This window comes from Lethenteron reissneri, unplaced genomic scaffold (genome assembly GCF_015708825.2).
Source record: "Lethenteron reissneri isolate LAM-NWPU_2019-01 unplaced genomic scaffold, ASM1570882v1 scaffold_115, whole genome shotgun sequence".
Classification (NCBI taxonomy): Eukaryota; Metazoa; Chordata; class Hyperoartia; order Petromyzontiformes; family Petromyzontidae; genus Lethenteron; species Lethenteron reissneri.
The window spans coordinates 72266-84924 of NW_026890838.1; the positions used below are offsets into that span (position 1 = coordinate 72266).

The 12659-nt window shown below is 51.8% G+C and overlaps 1 pseudogene; it reads left to right on the top strand.

Annotated features, from left to right (window-relative positions):
* Window positions 1-1036: 1036 nt before the first annotated feature.
* LOC133361592 (zinc finger protein 271-like) overlaps window positions 1037-12659 on the top strand; it is a 45978-nt pseudogene continuing 34355 nt past the window's right edge.

The window sequence follows — 12659 nt, forward strand, 5'->3', positions numbered from 1 at the left end:
CACCTCTACACCTCTACAAGTATCTCCGGAACCCATTACACATGCAGTGTAGACGTATTGTGTACACACAATGTATATACAGCGTACAAACAGTCTGCAGATACACTGTATACACAAACACACTAACAAAAACAACGACTGCCATTCGCCAATACGTGGTGGTGATGTCACCATGGCGCTTGTGCCAGGCTATGTGCATGTTAAGGCCAGGTGAAGTGTCGAACTCCCGCCAGCAGGAGGTCACAGGGCAGACTCAGGTGCCATGGTTCAACTGAGATGACTGGCCGATGCACCACCTGTGCCCCCTACTGTGCCAACAGTATACAAACACACACACGGTGTGTGTGTGTACACTGTGCATTGAGATGATTTAGAAAATCATTAAGTGCATCTTTACCATGTGGCCAGACAACCAAAGTGTCATCAACATATCTAAACCAAAAGGATGGTTTTAATGTACTCGAAGCAAGTGCTCTTGTTTCTAAGTTCTCCATGTACAGATTGGCTATAAATAACGCGATCTGACACAAAAACCTATATTATGAATAATATTGATCGCGGAAGCCTGCTACGTGTTAAATTAAGTAGAACGTGTTGTCTATTGATATTTAAGTTCCGCATTTTGATGTGACGTCACATTTATCACCCCCCTCCCCCATCGTCACACATCGTCACAAATGTCTGACCGCCCCCTCCCCAGTTGCGTGACGTCATTTATGGACGTCCCCACACACTGTTTACACAGTTTGTACACACACACACTGTATACACAGTTTGTACACACAATGTTCACGTTGTTGAGCTCACGCACACAAAGGGTCAATGTTCAATAGAGGGATCAATGGAATAGGAATCTTAATGAACTTAAACTCGAACGCCGCTCTCTGACGTCACCACTGCATTACCTCATCAGCGTGAGGGGGAGGTGAACCCCGCTAGTGACGTCATGTCACCTGCTGCCGCGTGACGTCACGAGACACCAGGAAGCTGCCGATCCGCGCGCGCGCTCACTGAGATCCGAGGTGAGAAGTTCACATCGTGGTGGTTGATGTTGTTGTTGTCGTGGTGGTTGTTGTTGTTTACTCAGGTAGAGCCTCGCTCCTCTCGGAGGGATATCAATTGAGTAGCAGCGAGTATGGAATCGATGTCCAGGTTGGAACATTACAACGCGGGGTCTAGCCATGCGGGGCCTTGCCTCCTGCCCTCGCCTGATTGCATTTGCTTTAATTCTCTGTTTAAGTTAAATTTGTCTTCATCTGGCTCACTACTCTGAAACTTTGTTTCTTTTAAGTATTTAGTTTTTTTATTATCCTACCAGGCCAAGCCCACTTGAGCTGCTATACCGCTCTTGTTTTCAGAAGCGACCTGCCCACAACAAAGTGGCTTAACAACGTGTGGAAATGTCTGTCGGTCAAGTACTGTAAACGCGTGGTGATGTTGACTCTAAATGTGGAGGGAAAACCCTGAGGATCCGGAGGAAAATCCACGCGACCACGGGGAGAGAGACGCGCAAACTCCAAACATACAGGAGGGGTCGGGATCGAACCCACCACCTCCTGTATTCCAGGAGAGGCAGTTAACATCTCCCAGCCACCATGGTGCACACTCGAGTACATGACCACAATGAGTCTCAGCACTCTAATTCAGGAGCGTTCTGCCGGGTTGGTTTTGCTGATGCACCCTTTAGACCGATGAACAACTATTTTTATATTACCAACCAAGGCTCACAGAGCTGTTAGATCTTTTGTCAGAAGCCACCTGGCCATAGATGATAGCTCAACGAAATGGCTTTTCAAGTGGAAGATTGTAGCAGCCAAATAATCTAAATGCATGTTACTAAATGTGGGGGGGAAAATCGAAGGACCCGGAGAAAAAATAATCCGAGTGAGCGAGTGTACTCATCTGTGTGAGTGTACTCCGTGAGCGTACTCTGCGTGCGTGAGTTCGATTCCAACCCTGACGCATTTATAATTGCAGTTTACTTTTTTTTCTCTCCCTGTAGTGGCATTGATTTTTCTCCACATTTAGAAACATGCATTTTGAGAATTTTGCTGCAATACATTTCCATATTTTAACCCACTAAGTTGAGCTATCATTTGTGTCCAGGTCGATTCTGAAAAAGAGCTATGCAGCTCAGATGGCCTCACCTGGTAAAATAAAAATAGTGTACTGTGTTTGAGGGTTTTCCAATTTAATTTCTTATTTAGCAGTTAAAGATTATGTTTCAGGAGGGTCCTGCATTGGACTGTTTGACCACCTCCAAATATATTTTGAGTTTGGGTTTGGGAGAAAAACGGAAAACCCAATGGAACACCAATGCCGACGGTGACGGCCGACGCCAGGATAGCGGCCACGGGCTCGAAGCGGGGGCAACCCGGCTCTTGTCCCAAGAAAGGAATCTGCTCCCCGCTGCCCTCCACGGTGGCGCATCGCCGGCGGGGCTGCACGCTGAGCCCCAACTTTTCCAGGAGGTCGGTACCAGCAATACACTCGTGGCATAACACGCTCGACACGTATAACTCCTGGTTACTCACCTGGTGTCCGAGGCGACCCTTAAGGGTGACCCTCCCCAGCAGTCCCATCCCACTTCCACTTGCAGTGTGCAGCGCACGATCCGGGGCCTGTCGGCGGCCCACTTCAACCCCGACCACGCTGCAATGTGTTGCACTCACGAGTGACATTACCGCCCCACGTGTCCAGCAGAATCCGGGTTTGCCGCCTGTTCACCTGCCCTTCCACGAGCGACGTGGCCCCCATTATTCCTGCCACCAGCTCCCGCAGCCAGTCACCCGCAGTCGCCACATTCTGGGGTGTTGTCAATATCTGCGTGGGGGTCATTCGTCACCATTATCATGACAGTTTATTTGTGTTGGGACCACGTGGATTGCACCTCTCTGTGGTCCCCTCTTTAGGGAGGCCTTGGTGTTTAACCCTGGTGCTTCTCTCGCGCGGCGATCTGGGGACTGTCTCTCACGAGATGCCCCCATTGGTCGCATAGATAGCACGCACGGGGAAGGGCGGTGGCTCCATAAGAGGCCCCTTTCCCACTCCCCCTTACCCTCCCAGTGCGCATTTGTTCGAGTTCTGCCTCTTATTGAGATACTCGCCTGGTTAGCCCCCCGACCATGGAGCGCAGCCCTCCCACCTCGGACTGGACTATCTCCGCTGTGGACTACAGCTTGGTCACATTCAGGTGTACTTGGGTCACCTCCTTGCGTACTTGGGTTACATGGCCTGTGATCTCCTATGCCGGTCTGTATCCCTGCCACCCATCCTGGGGTTGTCTCACGGGATCCCGGAGGCTCCCTCGTCCCCCCCCCCTCACCTCCTCCTCTGGAAGAAGACTTGCAATGGTGCTATCCCGTCCCAGCCGTCGGAATTCCGCACGCTCGCGAGCAAATCTCTCACACACACACGTGCGCGTGCTCGGCAAGGGTGTTAGATGGGGGATATGGGCAGTTCGCATCTGGCTGCCACCCCGTTGTGCTTGTCAGATGCTGCTGAACTTTCTCGGCGGCAAGGTCATCGATGATCTCGGCAGTGTATCCCGGCCGTGCGCTCTGTGTTAGCAAGCGTGATTTATTTTCGTGCACGCTCACGGAGATCTGAAGTGAGAAGTTCACATCGTGGTTATTGTTGTCGTGGTGGTAGTTGTTGTTTACCCAGGTAGAGCCTCGCTCATTTTCTGTCTTGTAGGGAGGCCGCTTTGGATTGCACTACTCTTCGATTTCACATTAACATGCTAATTTATTACATTAACATCACTAGCCCCGGCCACTTCTTTATGACCCTTGGGCTACACCCATTTCGAACCTTTTACAACAGTCTGCCTCAGCAGCAGACCATGCATTTTCTATCAGTGTTTTTGTTCGCATTCTGACCACAAGTACAGTGATACCTCGGTTCCCGAACTTAATTCGTGAACTGACTCTGGTCGTGAACCGAATTGGTCGTGAACCGAGGCACATTTTCCCATAGGGTTCAATGTAAATCCGGTTAATCCGTTCTGACCTTTTTTTTTGGTTTTTGAAGCACAAAAATATGAAACAAATGACAATACACATTACTGTAGTACTGTACAGTATAGTAATGTATAAAGAGAGAACACTAACCTTGCTTGAGATGACTTCTGGCATGGAGGAAGGCAGGTGGGAGGCGGTTATTGTTTGGGAGTCCAGTACAGTAAGCACTCAAACGGGTGAACTGTACAATACAGTAAGTACAGTATAGTACAGTAGTACAGTACAGTACTGCATGTGCTAAAAAGCACACCAAAAATCAAAAAGTCACTGAAAGTGTCTTCACAGTACTCACAGTACTTCTTTCTGCGTCTCTTCTTCTCTCCACGATCTTCCTACAGGAAGTCACGACCATGTGACAGCCTGGAATTAGCATAAAAATGGCCGCGGCTCCTGTTCGTGAACCGAAGCGGAGTTCGTGAACCGGAGCATATTTTTATGAAATTTTCTGTTCGTGAACCGAGTTGTTCGTGAACCGAAGCGTTCGTGAACCGAGGTATCACTGTATTGTGGTTAATGCACACATGATTCCTTGTAAAAGGTTTCAGTTTGGTGTTTTAACATCTTAACACCTGTTTCGTTGTCAGAAAAATGGGGAAAACCTATTCTCATATTTTAGTACTGCCAAAGGTCCCATGATAAAATATTGCAGTATATTAGAGGTGAGCCGTGCGTGTGTAGAAAGGACAGTAAGGAGCCGGAAGTTAATTAATTTTGTGGCAAAAATGCAGGCCTGATAATATGTAAGGATAATGTGGTAAATGAGAAAAATATAGCAGCAGCGGGGTGTTGGAGTGTGCAGGTGTTACAGGTGTTGAAGGTGAACAGGTAAGCTAAAAATTGTGTGAAAAACATAATAACTTACCCTTGAGTACGCATTGAATTTTTTATGTGTGTATGTGTCATTGTGTTGGCGCAATTTGGTTTTCAAAAAACACAGTAAGTCTGCTTTATTTATATACATTTATACTCATCTTGGAATTTTTTGTATACGGTTTCTCCACATTTATTTCAGTAATTTAGTTTATTGGGAATACAGTACAGTACTTATTTCAATTGTGATGTATATTTTATATGCAGTTTACCTAACCCCATTATTTAGGTAAGGCTTAAATGTTGAATATCGGCATTTTAGCTTTCGCACGGCACTTTCCAAAAATGTAACCTCCGCGCTATTCAAGGGGCTGTTGTATTTTCTGTCCATCAGCTATAGCACAGGTGTACGGATTTTCAGCAGGAACTAGATCTCTGCTTTTTTGGTGTAATTACAGCCTATAGTACCATAAAGAGGCTTGGGGTTTTGGATTATTTTTTGTTTTAGATATCTCTACCTCTGCTCACATTCGTTGAGGATTTTTATGATTTTAGGCAGGCCCGTCTAAAGCTGTGTGACCAGGAGTCGGATCCCTTTCCTGTTCAACATGGCTTGTGGCCGAAATTCCCTCTGGCCCCATGCATTACATTACGTAGCATTTTCAAATAATGATGTGTTTTGAGAAGCTCACAATGGCCCTATAAAAAAATTGCATTTCATACAGTAACAATGATACGCTAATCGATGCCTGGCTGAAGTCAAGGGATTGTCCCCTGCTGGACAACTTTGTTACGCATGTTGATGATCTGGTCATGGCTACTCAATGACATTGAGTTGGAGAATCTTGTTCTGTACCTGGAGAATTCCATGACGAAATGGGGCCTTGCATATGTTCTACAAAAAGATCACCTCCCTGGGAAAAGCTTGACTTAACGCTTTCGTGACTGCAGGAATTCATATTCTTTGGGTCTTTCGGTAAAGTGACGTGACTTTACCGAAAGACCAAAAGAACACCTCCCTGGGAATTTAATGTCATACAACACTGCACCTGCTCAGCTCTCCATGAATAATCAGGTAGTTCTACACGTGGTGGAGGAGCTCCTACACCTGGTTAATGTGTTCACGACCAGCTCTGGTTTGGCATCCAAAGTTTCACTTCAAATTAGTCTAGCAGCATTCTTTCATTAGGCTCTGTAACACTGTTGGAGCTGCCTGGACTTTTTATCTATTCCAATGTAATAAACCTTCAGACGGCTTCCGGAATCAGTCCTTTTTATTTTCAACTTCCACAGTTACACTTCACACACTCCCCGTTGCTGACAGACAATGGAAAGCGGGCAGACTTCCCGCCAAGTCCCCACCGCGCACGTGGCACCCAGAGCCCCGTACGCGCGTGACTCCTGCTCTTCTCGTTCCCAAGTCTGCTCCCGACTTCTCTCTCCCTCTCTCTCTTAATCCCTTCGTCACGTGGTACCCCCCAGCCAATCCTCCGTAGACAGCGTTGACCGTTCCCGATGGTTCCCTGTCAATCCCGGGACCACGCCTCTGATCCGGCTTCCCATTAGCTGAGGCCCCGATTGTCCAGGCCAATCACCCCTGCTAACATGCCGTGATCACGCCGAGGCCATGCTCCCTGGCTTACCCCTTATTGGCTACAAAGCGGGACCGGCAAGCCAATCCCCACGTGAACCCTCTATGGCTGTTATTACATCACACCCCCCCCCCCCCCCCCCCGGTGAAAAAAATCAGCCGTCTCGGCTGGGAAAAGGGTGATCAACCAATTCCGTAAAACATCTTATTAGGGCACCAAGGTGCATTTAACAATAAAGGGTGAAACGGCGTCCCCGCGCCGAACAACACTTAAAAACAGAGTCACCCATGAAAAAACCCGACATACATTAGGGCGCCCCTGCAGCGCGGTAACGACAGAGAAGAAACAGCTAGACGATCAAACGTTAACGAAACGGGAGTGATTTCGATCGCGTACGCGACGCGGGACCCTCTCCGCTTCCAGCGCATGGTCGCTTTGCCTTCAGATCGACAGGAGGTGGTAGGCTTGAAGAAGAAGAAGGTTGTTGGTTCTCGGTTATATCCAAGGCAGTCCCCGTTGGAGGGGGGGCAGCGGGGGCTTCCTCAGCCCTCAGAACCTGTTCATTTGTAGGAGGCACAACATAGTCCCCCTTGGGATCAACGGGCGTGGCAATCGGCGTAATCGGTACGGCAGAACCCGGCAGGTCAGCTAGTGGGGATGAGGGATCGACACGCGTACTAACATAGGGTTTAAGTCGCGAGGAATGAACATACCACCGACGTTTTCCGTACTAAACGCGGATACTCTGTGAGTTCCGAACATCCACCAGCGTTACGGGCCCCCGCCACGGCCTGTGCAGTTTAGGGGATGTGCCCACCGGCACCTGGGGGCAGTGGAGCCATGCCAGGTCTCCCACTGACCAAGGCATGCGAGTACGCGATCGACGCGCATACCGTTCGTTCCTTGCCTGGGCACGGGCCGTCGCACACCTGGCAGCCTCTCGCGCCTTCGTAACTTGTTCAAGCGAGTCCCGCACGTGATCAGGCAAGGAGCGGGACGGTTGTTTACTCGGCTTAACCAGTTGCACATCGATGGGTGGAACATTCTCACGGCCATACATCAAAAAAAATGGTGAGTATCCCGTGGACGCGTGTGGAACCATGCGATATGCCGCTAAGACGCCTGGTATGTGCAAGTCCCAATTGGTTTGGTTTTCACTGACCGTGTGACAAAGCATAGCCGAGAGGGTACGGTTGAATCGTTCCACCATACCATCCGTTTGCGGATGGTATGGTGCGGATGGTATGGGGAAGTGCGAATTTTCTTTGTGCCCAGCGCGTCACAAACCTCCTTAAGCAATTTAGAGGAGAAGTTCCGCCCTTGATCTGTGAGCAGCCTCTCAGGTGCCCCCTTATCCATGACATACCCGTTCAAGAAAGCGTCGGTGATGGACGCAGCCGTTTGGTCGGGTAGAGGCCAGGCCATCGGCCATCGAGAAAAATATTCCACCCTGACCAGAAGGTATTTATTGCCCCTAGCCGATGGGGGAAACGGGCCCAGAATGTCCAGAGAAACTAATTCGTTGATGCGGGACACCTCAATGGAACGTAATGGCGGTACATAGTGGTTCCGAGGCGGTTTCCTCTTCGCACAATCATGGCATGAGCGGACAAAGTCATTGACGTCTGCCGTCATGCCGGCCCAGAAAAAATCCTTTTGCATCGCGGCCAAAGTCTTCTGGACGCCGAGGTGCATCAACTTATCAGCGTGCAGAGCGCGAAGCAGGTCGTAGCGAAGCGAAGTAGGCACGACCAAGCGTGGTTGGTCAGAAAACCCGTCGGTGCACATTAACAGTCCCGACTTGCCTCGGAACATCTGCCACTTCCATCCCGCCAATTGAGCTTTTTGTTTCCCTATCAATTTCCGTAGCGGAGACAGCGAAGTATCAGCCTCCTGCTCACGTAACCAGACCGCGTGCGGCAGCCGTAAGGTATCATCGGTGTCCACCGACACCTTTTGGTCGTCCTCATTCGCTATCGCCCCCATAACCGGGCAGGGCGAGGTGGGCGGTGCCGCGCAGCGGTGCGTGCCCGTCAGGCAAGTGCACGGAGGAACGGGTGGCAGCCTTGAGAGCGCGTCAGCGTTCGCGTGACGGGGGCCCCCTTACGATATGTAATATGGAAGGAAAATTCCTGTAACGATTCCAACCACCGAGCCAATTGGCCTGACGGCTGGTCCAATTTCAAGGAGTATTGCAAAGCCGCATGATCAGTGCGAACGAGGAATTTCCTTCCATACAGGTACGGCCGGTACAATCGAACAAAATGCACAATCGCCAAAAGTTCCCGCCTTGTCACGCAATATCGCGTTTCCGCAGGGGACAGAACCCTGCTGCCGTACGCCACCACTCGCTCAACCCCGTCCTTACGTTGCGACAAAACGGCCCCAATGCCGATATCACTAGCATCCGTATCAAGGATGAACGGCTGTGAGAAGTTTGGGTAATCTAGCGTAGGCGCCGTGGCGAGGTGTTCCCGAAGTGATCTAAAAGAACTTTCTTCCTCCGCTCCCCATTTAAACCTTTGATTTTTGCCCGTTAGAACGTGTAATGGTTTTGCCAACGTCGCAAAGTTCTTAACGAAGCGGCGATAATAGGAAGCGAATCCAATAAACCGCCGAACATCACCCACGGAAGTGGGTGTGGGCCACTCTCGAACACATTTGGTTTTCAGAGGGTCAGTGGACACGCCGTTCGAGCTGACAATATGACCCAAGTAACCGATGGAGTGTTGCAAAAGGTGACATTTTCTAGGCTTAAACTTGAGGTCAGCCGCCCGCATTCTTTGGAAAACCATCTCCAGGCGTTGGAGGTGTCCCTCGAACGTGCGGCTGAAAACAATGATATCGTCTAAATATATGAAGCACGTTTCCCACTGTAGTCCAGCCAACACCAATTCCATGAGCCGTTGAAACGTCGCCGGAGCCGCATTCAAGCCCATAGGCAACCGATTGAATTAAAAGAGACCTTGCGGCGTGCGGAATGCCGTTTTGGCTTTTGACTCATCATCGAGGGGAAGCTGCCAAAAGCCCGAGGACAGATCAAGGGTGGAAAAGAATTTAGCACCCGATAAAGCATCCAATGAGTCATCCATCCTCGGTAAAGGGTACGCGTCCGCCACCGAAATTTTGTTCAACCGGCGGAAATCAACGCAAAATCTTGTACCACCATCTTTTTTCTTAACCAGAACGACGGGCGCGCCCCAAGGGCTGTTGGACGGCGAAATAATATCCGCCGCCAGCAATTCATCTACTGCTCCGCGCACGTGTTCCCTTTCCGCTGGGCTCATGCGATGCGGGTGCATACAGATGGGAGGTGTCGCACCGGTGTCAATATGGTGCGACAAAAGCGACGTGCGGCCGAGGTCCAAATCATTTCTGCTGAAAACATCCGCGTACCGTAGCAATAATGAACGCAGAGCATTCCTTTGCTCATTCGACAAAGAAGAATTTTCCCCGCATAAATCTGCGATCCAGCGTTCTTGCGAACAATCGTGTGGAGGCCCACCAGCGGGCATCCGGGCGCGCGGCGTTTCGTCACAAGAGGCGAAATCGGTAGTGGCGTGAGCCAGCACCGATCCCTCCGGAACAACAACGCGGTCAGGTCCCCCATTCAACACCTGTATGAAAGGTGCCTGACCTGGTCGCACGATCGTTTGTGCCGCCGCCAAGGAAAAAGATTTAGCTACCGAATTTGATGGGGATAATAGCACGCCCTTCGCATTCCTTTCAATTTGAAGGGGTTTTCGGTAACGCAGCGGAATGAGCATTTGCGCTCCCGACGGAACCTCCACCGTAGCAGCGACTACGGCAGTAACTGCGTTACCTGTAGGCGCACTGGCCAGCAGGGAAGGCAGGAACGACATCCTACGACCCCCCGGCATTTCCAAATAATCCTGGTCGACCCGTATTTTCAGCGGCATCCGGCGCAGGAAATCAGTACCAAGCAAGCATGGGACAGCTAGCGAGCGAGAGATCAACACAGGTCCTGCGGCGGTAATATTTCCGATAGCGATGCTCACATCTACCTGACGACAGATACCCATGCTACCCCCATTTGCGGCTACACACGCATCATTAACCCTGCGTATCCGCGACGTAGGAATGGACAACAAATGAAAAATAACATCTGAAATGATGGTGGCAGATGCGCCAGTGTCCATCAAAATACGGACGTCAACGCCGTCGATGGTACCCCGTACCGTCGACGAGCCTGACGCCGCAGCCACAACCCTGCGAGCCAATTTCTTCCACTGTGTAGCAGAGCGTGTAAATGGTGCAGGAGAAGTAAAATTATCTTTAGGAGTGTAAGAATGAGTGCGAGTGGATGAATGATGTGACACGACCTGCCGGGTGTCCGATTTGTGCCGACTCGCCCGAGGTTGTTGCAGTTCCGCAGCAGGTGGAGGAGATGGAGGTCCCCTTGGCGGAAGAGGCGACAGCAGAGGTCGGCAGCGGCAGTCGCGGGCGAAATGGCCTCGTCTGCCGCACTTGAAACACGCGGCTGTCGTCGGCCGGCGGTCGGATGACCCGGCCCCCGCACATGGACGGCCTGCGTAGTCACCACGCTGGTCGCGCAGCCGCCGTCCTGGAATCCCATGCGGAACAGCAGCAGCCAGCACGTCGTCGTCGTCGGAGCAGTGCACGACCTGTCGTGAAGACCACCCCAAGGGCGGCCCGTCGATTTCGGGTTTCCCCGTCCACGCCGCCATCTGGTCCCAGCGCTTGATGTTAAACTTAGCGTCCAGGCAGCGCGCCACCCATCGCGATGTAAGCGGTTCGTGGCCGCACACTGGTAGAGAAATGTTGAGCTCCTGAGACAACTCCAGCATCCAGCATACGGGAAAGGATGAGAGGATCCAAATGATCGGCCGTCGCGTCGGGATAGGCAGCCATGGCCAGCGCCATCAACGTCCCCAGATAAGCCAAAGGCGACTCCTCCGATCCTCGGTGATGCGACATAAATTTTCTGGTGGCTGACATCGGTGGGTCGTAAAATTCCGCCATCTCTGCGAATGCATCTCGCAGTGTCTTCTTCTTGGACGCCGGGATGGAGCGGAAGACCCCCAGAGAAACATCATCAAGCAGTGTAGGTAGCGCTCCCAGCGCCTCCTCCTCCGTCCAATGCACGGATATAAAGGCTGACTCGAAGCGCCACGTAAAAGCACTCCAATCGCCCCCGGCGAGAAATTCTTTAATCTGTGGAAGGCGATGTCTGCGGTGGCAAGCGCGCGCCGCGGGCGTCTCCGACTGCGGTTCCCGCGCTCCACCCATCGCAGGCAAAATGGCGTCTGGCGGCCGCGTGGCGGCAGGCGCGCCCAAAATGGCGGCCGACGGCTCCAGCGCAGCCGCCCCGCCAAAAACGTCGGCTTCTTCCCGCGTGGCAGGAGCAATGGCGGACTCCGATTCTTTTGTAGGACCCCTTCCCGCGGCGTCCAGCTGATCCGCAATCTGGCGACCCACGGCTGGTGAGGACGCTACCGCGGTCACCAGACTCAGCAGAATGGCGCGTAATGACTCGATCTGCTCCGCCATCAGCCGCCATCCGTCTTTCGTTCCTGCGGTGGTCGCATCTTCTCCCAGTCGACGCTGAGAGGCGTCGAGGAGAGCAGTATCAGCAGGCGGCATAGGGGCTGTAGCCCCCAACAGCTCATCTTCGTCCGTCTCGGCCTCTTCCTCCGATGGAGGCTCGGGCAGGTTCTTTTTTCTGAGGTGCTTGGTCATCTTGACGATCGTCCAAACGGTCGCAGAAGAACTTCTGACACCAATGTACAAAACCTTCTTGAGACGGCTTCCGGAATCAGTCCTTTTTCATTTTCAACTTCCACAGTTACACTTCACACACTCCCCGTTGCTGACAGACAACGGAAAGCGGGCAGACTTCCCGCCAAGTCCCCACCGCGCACGTGGCACCCAGAGCCCCGTACGCGCGTGACTCCTGCTCTTCTCGTTCCCAAGTCTGCTCCCGACTTCTCTCTCCCTCTCTCTCTTAATCCCTTCGTCACGTGGTACCCCCCAGCCAATCCTCCGTAGACAGCGTTGACCGTTCCCGATGGTTCCCTGTCAATCCCGGGACCACGCCTCTGATCCGGCTTCCCATTAGCTGAGGCCCCGATTGTCCAGGCCAATCACCCCTGCTAACATGCCGTGATCACGCCGAGGCCATGCTCCCTGGCTCACCCCTTATTGGCTACAAAGCGGGACCGGCAAGCCAATCCCCACGTGAACCCTCTATGGC